The sequence below is a fragment of the Phoenix dactylifera genome, chromosome 11 (assembly GCF_051530095.1).
Source record: "Phoenix dactylifera cultivar Ajwa chromosome 11, Ajwa_hap1_PhDact_Kaust_v1.1, whole genome shotgun sequence".
Taxonomy (NCBI): domain Eukaryota; kingdom Viridiplantae; phylum Streptophyta; class Magnoliopsida; order Arecales; family Arecaceae; genus Phoenix; species Phoenix dactylifera.
This window is the reverse complement of record NC_143200.1, coordinates 4,884,342-4,892,737: the sequence shown is the minus strand read 5'-3', so window position 1 is coordinate 4,892,737 and position 8,396 is coordinate 4,884,342.

Here is an 8,396-nt window from a genome sequence, read left to right as displayed (position 1 = left end):
TATATTGCTTTTGTTGGAACAGAGAATTATATCTGGGCTTTTTATTGTCATAATACATGATGCAGATCTGGCAGGCTCAGAGTAAGTAGCTACACTAAAATTTAATTTGTGGACACTTAACCTTTGTTTATGTTCCTAGTTTTCTGTGGAATATCTTCAAAAGTTTTTCAAACACTTTTTTTTTTTTAAAAAAAGAAATCAAGTCCAAAGAATATGAAATATCATTCATGATTTTTTCTTAAGCAGAATTAATGATAGTCTCCTCTTGTGCTTAAATTTACGAATGTCACAGAACTTAGCAACTTCGAAGAAATTTCTTTATCCGTACATCATTTGGATCCTTAGGTTGATATTGAGCCAAAGGCTGCTAATTTGGGAATACTTGTCATCCTTGATGTTAAATGTTACATCTGAATCTTGTCTTCTGATATCATCAGTATTTTTTGCACAAACTAGATGTGAATGAAGGAGCCTTTTGCTTGTCATGCCTTGTCGGAAGAATGTTGCATACAATATTGTTTCCTGATTTTCCCTGTAGAAATAATGAATGGCTAAATGCACATTATTGTCTGAAATGATTTATTTAAACTATAATAAAGACAATGAAGCAAAAAAGTAGTCTGATTGGAGTTGCCTACTTCAGGCAAGAATTTTCTTAACAAATTTAGGTGTGGGAGATCGGAGACAAATGCAATTTCAAACATGTAGTGGTCGTTCCAACCTTGATTGTTACCTTTGCTAGCAGTGGACCAATGACATTTGGGACCATCAAGGTATCAGAGCAACATAGAAGGGCAGATAAAATTCTCACATTTATGGGTTGAAAAATAATTGGACTATGGTGTAGTGTTTGATGAACATAAAAGATGTGAAACCAGAAGTTGCTGCTAAGGTTGTGATGGGGACATCAGAGCCCTTCATCCAGATGATCCTGAGCCCCCGGATTGAGTCAGACCCATTTTATTTGCATATTTATTTTATTATTTTATTTCTGGGCTTATTTGCATTCTAGGGTTTATTTGTGGTTTATTTTATTTCTGGGCTTATTTGCATTTTAGGGCTTATTTGTGGTTTATTTGTGTTATTTGTGGGTTTATTAGGATTTATTTCTGTGTAAGGGGGTTTATGCAAATTGTGTATTTGGGCCCTATATATAGGGAACTATTTTCATGATTAGGGTTTAATGAAGAATTAAGAATTTCTTTCCCCCACGTTTTCCTCTTCTTCTCTTCTCCTCCCTTCTCCTTCTTCTCTTCTTCTTCCTCCTTCTCTTCCCCTCTTCTTCTGCTTCCATTTTAAATTTGGTCCGGCATCAACTTGGTATCAGAGCGAAGGCTTTGCCCCTGCTGCCAAAGCCACGATCCAGCATCGTCTTCCATCTTTCACACCACCGCCGAGTCTGTGAAGGCCCATATCGCCGCCCATCTGCATCCGACCCTCCCTCTCTCTCGGTCTGTGTTCTCATCAGATAAAAAAAAAAAAAACAGAGAAGAAAACCCTCCTTCTGTTTTCCAGAGGAGAAAAGCCCGACACCTCTAGCAGGCCTGCCTTTCCACTGCTCCTGTTGTTCCCTTGCCCGCTCGTGGCCGCCCCACCCGGAAGAGGGCACGCTCGCGGCCGATTCACCACAGGAGACCACCGCGACCCACGGAGACCCGCAGCCCCTGGTCCGACGGAAAGCCCTTTCGGCCGCGACCTGCCGCCACCGTCTGTGGCCGGATACAGGAGAGGAGCGCTGCCACACCACCCCGCTCGCCTCCGCCAAGCAGTACCCTTCGCCGTGCTCCACCTCCTCTGTCTCAACGCCGGCCGCTGCTTCTCCTCCCACCGAGCACCCCACTTCCCCTTCCACTGAGCACCACCGGAATGTGCCCTTCCCCCGTTAGCAACGCCGCCAAGGATTCCAACCACGCGGTCCACAGTCGGCCGGAGAAGATCCCTCGCGCCACCGGCCGCCGCCCGTCGCCGCGGAACACGGAGCCGCAGCCGAGATCACCGCCCTCCGCCACGGCCATCGGAGCCCCGCCCCGCAGCCGCCGCCGCAAGGGTCGGAGAACCCTCCCGAACCGTCGGGAGGTTTAAAATTGCTTAACGGGTAAGCTTCACACCCGTTAGCCCACAACCCGGTAGCCCGGATCCAAAAAAAAAAAAAGGTCCCGCACGTGATTTACACGTGACAAATCTGTGATGAGTATCGGGTCGGGTCCAACCCGATAACCCGAAACCCGGATCCACAAAGCTCCGCACGTGACCGCACGTGCGTTAAAAAAAAAAAAAGAGGAAAAAAAAAGAAAGAAAGAAAGGAAAAAAAAAAAACACCTTACCTGTTCTTCCCCAATCGTCTGCCCGCCGACGCCGTCTTCGCCGAGCCGCCGAGGTGCCGCCGTTTCGTCCACGGAGCCTCCCCGCCGCCAGAGTTTAACCACCGTTGCCGTCGCCGCACCGTCGCCGAGCGCCGCCGCGCCCCTCCGCCGCTCACCACTGCTCTCTTCCTCTGCCGCCTGCACGCAGCGCCGCCCCCGTGCTGTGACCGCCTCCGCCTCCACTGCAGCGCCGCCTTGTCTCCCCGCCGCCGCGCTCCGCCCCTTCCTCTTCCTTCGTCGCCGCTCACCGCTTCCGTCTCCTCTGCTGCCGACTGAGTCCGACCGCCCCGTCGCCTCACCCGCCGCCACCGCCTTCACTGTTCCCCCCTCCCCCCCCCCCCCTCGTCTTCATCTATCCTGACCATTCCTCACGGCACCTTGCCCATCGCCAACTCTCCCTCCCTCTTTCATTTCATCAAGGGTTCCAACGGTGAAACCCTCTCCACACTCATCTGGATCATTCCCCGGTTTTGCCGCCCCCCCCCCCCCCCCCCCGGTCCCCCCCTCTTCCCTCTTTTTCTTGTTGGGCCGAAGACCCATCAGGCCCATGCGGCCCCACCACAACCATTCTCCTTTATTTTGGGTTCAACAGGCCCATTTTCACAGCAAGCCCGACGAGTTGCTGCGCACAAATCCAATTGGAGCTCTTTGAACGATCCATCAGCTACAACCGCACTCCTGATCATCGTCCACGAGCAAACGACTCTGGTCGTCTACTTTCCGACAGGTGATAGGTTTCCACTTTTTCTTGGGCTTGTTCATTTAATTATGTTCTAGTTCTCTTGCATGATAGCCACATTTTGAAAATTTACTTTTGCTGTCAAAATTCAGAACATAGAATCCCTACTTTCAAACCCATCCTATTGCCCTTTTAAAATCTAAATATTAAATTAGCACACCCTAACAACTGGATGCTTCTCAACATTCTTCGATCAGATTGATTTAGGATCAGAACAACTGTACTACTTGATTGCAATCTAATTTCTTAAATTGAATAATCTTAATCCTTAATTCTGAATAACCGAAGTAAAAATCAGCAACATTTAAATTTTAAGTTATTTTTGTGAAGACTTGCTGATTTCTGAAATCATAATAGATTGCATTAGTAGGTTGTCCTGCATCAAATTTGGTCCTACATCATAGTTATTAGGGTTTTATTAGTGACACTGCATTTCACATCATCACCCAGTGTCATCATTACATGTCAACCTGTAGTGATATGGAGTACTATCTCAGTCAACCTAAAACTCCTGTAGCTACCATGAATTCCGACATTTTGAGGTCTATCAAGGAACAGATCGTTGCCATGCGGGCTGGATACAAGGAATTCAAACAAGAGATCCGTGAGCTCGTGCAAAATTCTAGGACCCCTAAATCGCCAACCCCTGTTACAGCCCAACCTAAAATCGGCTTGGTCGCACCACCTGTAGTCCTTCCCCACTCTCCTAGGCACCAAACCCAATACTCTAGGTGTCAACAATTCGGCCATATAGCGCCCCAATGTTCCACTAAGACCTACCCGATTACTGAACCAGAAGTTAGGAACCAAGAGGCCGAATATGTCGAAGAAGTTTATGAACCAAATATAGAAGACTATGAAGAAGACTTTGATGACGAACCTACAGAATTAGACTTTGTCCAAAATGATTTCCAAAGGGAGACTATTGATCTAAGTATAACCAAGCCACTTCACATCACTACTGTAGAAGAGGTAGTGACAGATATTGAGAGCAAGTCACCTGAATTGGCACTTGTAGCTAAAGATACCCATGCGGAGTCCAACCTTGAACATTCCCCAGTAGTAGTTTCTCTTCTAGAGGAGTTTCATGATGCACTCCCTGATGATCTTCCGGATGCACTTTCTCCAATGCGTGATATCCAACGCGCAATCGATCTAGTTCCCGGAGCATCTCTGTCCAACCTTCCACATCATAGGCTCAGACCGAATGCATATGCTAGGACCTGGAATTTAATATTACCGACAGTTGAGTTTGCATATAATAGTTCGGTTCATAAGTCCATAGGCATAAATCCGATTGAAGTGGTGCATGATTACAAACCTAGGCAACCCATAGACCTGTTTTTCATGTCTCATCAGTATAGAGTCTTGGAGTCTGCACAATCAATTGCATCACATCCACATTCATTGCATCAAGAAATCAGCAATTTTAGTCACTTTAATAACTTAAAATATAAATCCCTTGCTGATTTACACAGACGTTATAAAGAGTTAAGTGAAAAAGATTACTTCATGATAAGAATTAGGCTTGAACGATTTTCTTCAAATACGTTTAAGAAATTGCAAACTTGTAGTGCAGAACCGTTCAAAATCTTAAAGAAAACCAGTTCGAATGCATATGTTGTGGATCTTCCTGATGACTATGGGATTAGTGCGACATTTAATATTAAAGATTTAGTCCCATACAAAAAGTTAATATTCATGCCTTCTGACCCCTTTATTGATATACCTATCCATGTTGGACACCCTGACCTCTTACCTGCTGTTGAGCCACCACCTCCCAAATCTCATGCACGCAGAGAACAAATAGAACATAAATTGGATGAGCAGGTTATTTCAACCAGGAATGGTGGTTACCAACGTTACCTTGTTCGGTGGAAAGGTCGACCAAAGTCTGATGTGACGTGGATTTTCAGAGCACAGTTGCAGCGCCTTGACCCCGATCTTCTGGATCAGTACGACAGCCGGCCAGACCTGTACTCGACGGGGTCGAGTTTTTCTCACCCGGAAGGAGTTGATGGGGACATCAGAGCCCTTCATCCAGATGATCCTGAGCCCCCGGATTGAGTCAGACCCATTTTATTTGCATATTTATTTTATTATTTTATTTCTGGGCTTATTTGCATTCTAGGGTTTATTTGTGGTTTATTTTATTTCTGGGCTTATTTGCATTTTAAGGCTTATTTGTGGTTTATTTGTGTTATTTGTGGGTTTATTAGGATTTATTTCTGTGTAAGGGGGTTTATACAAATTGTGTATTTGGGCCCTATATATAGGGAACTATTTTCATGATTAGGGTTTAATGAAGAATTAAGAATTTCTTTCCCCCACGTTTTCCTCTTCTTTCTCTTCTCCTCCCTTCTCCTTCTTCTCTTCTTCTTCCTCCTTCTCTTCCCCTCTTCTTCTGCTTCCATTTTAAATTTGGTCCGGCATCAGGTTGGAATGTGAGCATGGGAAACAAATGAAGCTTTCATTTTAATTGGTTTGATTCAATGTCACATTGATGGATCATTGTGTTTGATCAATAGAAAAGACATGCGATAAGGCTTAAAAAGAGATGCTGATTAAAATCTGGATTGGCAAAACAGAACCAGATAGGAACAGCCTTTTGATATACCGAAGATTAGGATGCTGAGACAGTTAACAGTCTTCGCCCTAAAAATGAAAAAGAATAGTGTTTGATCGACAGAAAAGACGTGATAAGTGACGCAGGACATGCAGGAAGGAGAGGAAAGGGGAAAGAAGAGGAGGGGGAAGAAGAAGAGGAGGAAAAGAGGAGGGGGAAGAAGAAGACAAGAAGGCTAATTTTCATTCATCATCATCAAAATCCTAAACATAAGAATGGACCCATATCACAAAATAACAAATAAACCCCTACAAATAAAATGATTATAAAAAGCTCCTAAAATGACAATATGCAAATAAACCCAAATGACAATATGCAAATAAACCCAATCAACATAAAATAAATCAATCTAAAATAAAATCAGGCTTGCTGAATCGGCTAGGACCCGCTGAGTTGGCTGGATCCTATGGCGACCGGCTGACCTGGCACTGGTGTCCGCACCAACTTTCTCCGGGTGGAAAGAAGTCGACCTCGACGAAAGCGGCTCGGTAAAGCCCCGGTAATACTTCAACAAGTCCGGGTCAATCGGCGGTCTCTCCTCGTGCTGGATCCAAGTGTAACCGGACTTTGGTCGTCCACGCCAACGAACCAGAAAATGCTGGATGCCTCCATCACTGTTAGAGACTATTTGCTCGGCTAAAATAAAATCAATATACTCTTTTTATGCTCGATGGAGGAGAAAAGGAAACGCAAATGACATGAAATCAATAATAGGATAAACATCGGGCGCAAGAGAGTGTGCAGCAAAAGAGTCAATAGGGATTGCAACCAAATCTTTAATATTAAGAGTAAGGCTATGACCAAAATCAAATGAAAAGTCAATGGTATAGACGTCAGTGCCATCCTTGTGCAACATCCTGAATGGTCCAATACTAAGAGACTATAATTCCTTAAGATGGATCATTACGTAACCCCAAGTTTGAAATTCTTTAGCGTGGAAATCAGTTTGCATCTTATAGTGAGCAGTCCATGTATGAATGCCTTTATGGATTTCCTGATGCAACTTATGAATGTGTTGTGCAAATGCATATGCAGGCTCAGAAATCCTAACATCAGTTTCGATGGGTTGTGCGAGGGCATATCCAACAGCACTCATGGTAGACTGGTCAGACCCGCTATCTGACTGTGCAAGCGAGTTAGGTGTAGTGTGGGTGTATCCTAGGGTTTCAGGTTTGTCATCACGCTTTTCCTCAACGTCCTAAATGTCATCGAGGTTTAGTTCATAGATTTGCTCCTCTAAGTCATCTATGTCACCTCCCTGCTCTTGCTGAGCAATAACGAAAAATTTGTTAGCACATTGGGAGGTAACGTGACCAAAACTTGGCATTTGTAAGTTTTGGAATGTGGTTTGGGAGGCTCACCAAGGATTCCCTTGCCATTAGTGTCTCGGCTTGAGACATGGGCAGTAGGAGGGGGCCTAGGAGTAGTGGACCCTACAAAAGGTTTGGACCCTAAGGAATTAAAGCCTGTGAAAGTGTTCCATGTGTCAGGGCGCCTTACAAATGTTGACTTAATGTTCCATCGGTTAAGGAGATCGTCTTGGTAGTTAAAGAGTAGGTATTTTTCTTTAAGTCTCTCTTTCATCTCTACCCAATCAGTTATTTCATGTTGATGTCTCCTAGCTAACAGATGTTTGGTGCTTTGCCAGAAAAGTTTAGCTCGACCGATGAGCTTCATTCTGGCGAACCAAACCTTCTTTTCTTCAGACAAATTATACCACTCAAAGAAGTGGTCCATTTCATGCAACCAGTCTGAAAAGATCTTTGGGTCATTGCGACCATCAAAGGTAGGAGCTTCAACCCGGATGTCTTTCATCACATCTTCAACATGGTCACGAGGTTCTCTGGGCTCTACGTTATGTCGGTAACCTCTATCAATATTAGAGAAGGGACCAGGTCCTCTAGGGCGAGGGTAGGCATGATGATGACCTGGAACAGACCTATTATCAAAATTGCCCTGCCGAACAGAGCCTTATTGTTCTAGGGTTTCGTCCCCTTCAAGACCCGATAAATGGGAGGCACTAGGTTCCTTGGGTTCAATAACCCTCTGAATTGAAGACTTAATTGAATCAAGTCGGGCATTATTAGCTTGGACCTGAATATTAATGTCTTGGATAGCTTTTAATAGAGCTTTGATTTTGGAATCCATATCTAATTGGGACTCAATGAGATGCGACACGACCACTACGTCGATGCATGAAATGAATGAAGATATGTATGATCCTACCAACTATAGAGATTCCTAAGTGGACCTAATGCATGAAAATAATTTGAATATATGCTTAATATAATCGGAAGCTAACTCAAGCAATTGAAATTGGCTTTGAATTACGTAATAAATTCAAATATGTAGTTGCAGTCAAATAGTACTAGTTTTCAATATGTTGCAGGGCTGCACAGAGCCTTAAAGACTCTCGAAGATTTGGTACCCACAATTAATAGTAAAGATAGGCCACTACTAGAGTTTTCGTATTATTTGAAGTGGATGTGTTGAATTTTCAAAAAGCAATATCAATAGAGCACTTAAGAGTTAATTAATTCTAAATTTAGACAAACAAATAAAATTTACAGTAAGGGAAGAAACCTGATCTGGGTTGGAGCGACGACCAATGTATGGTAACTCGGCTCAGATGGCGCAAATCTGGTCGAATCACCGCAACTGGTGTGGT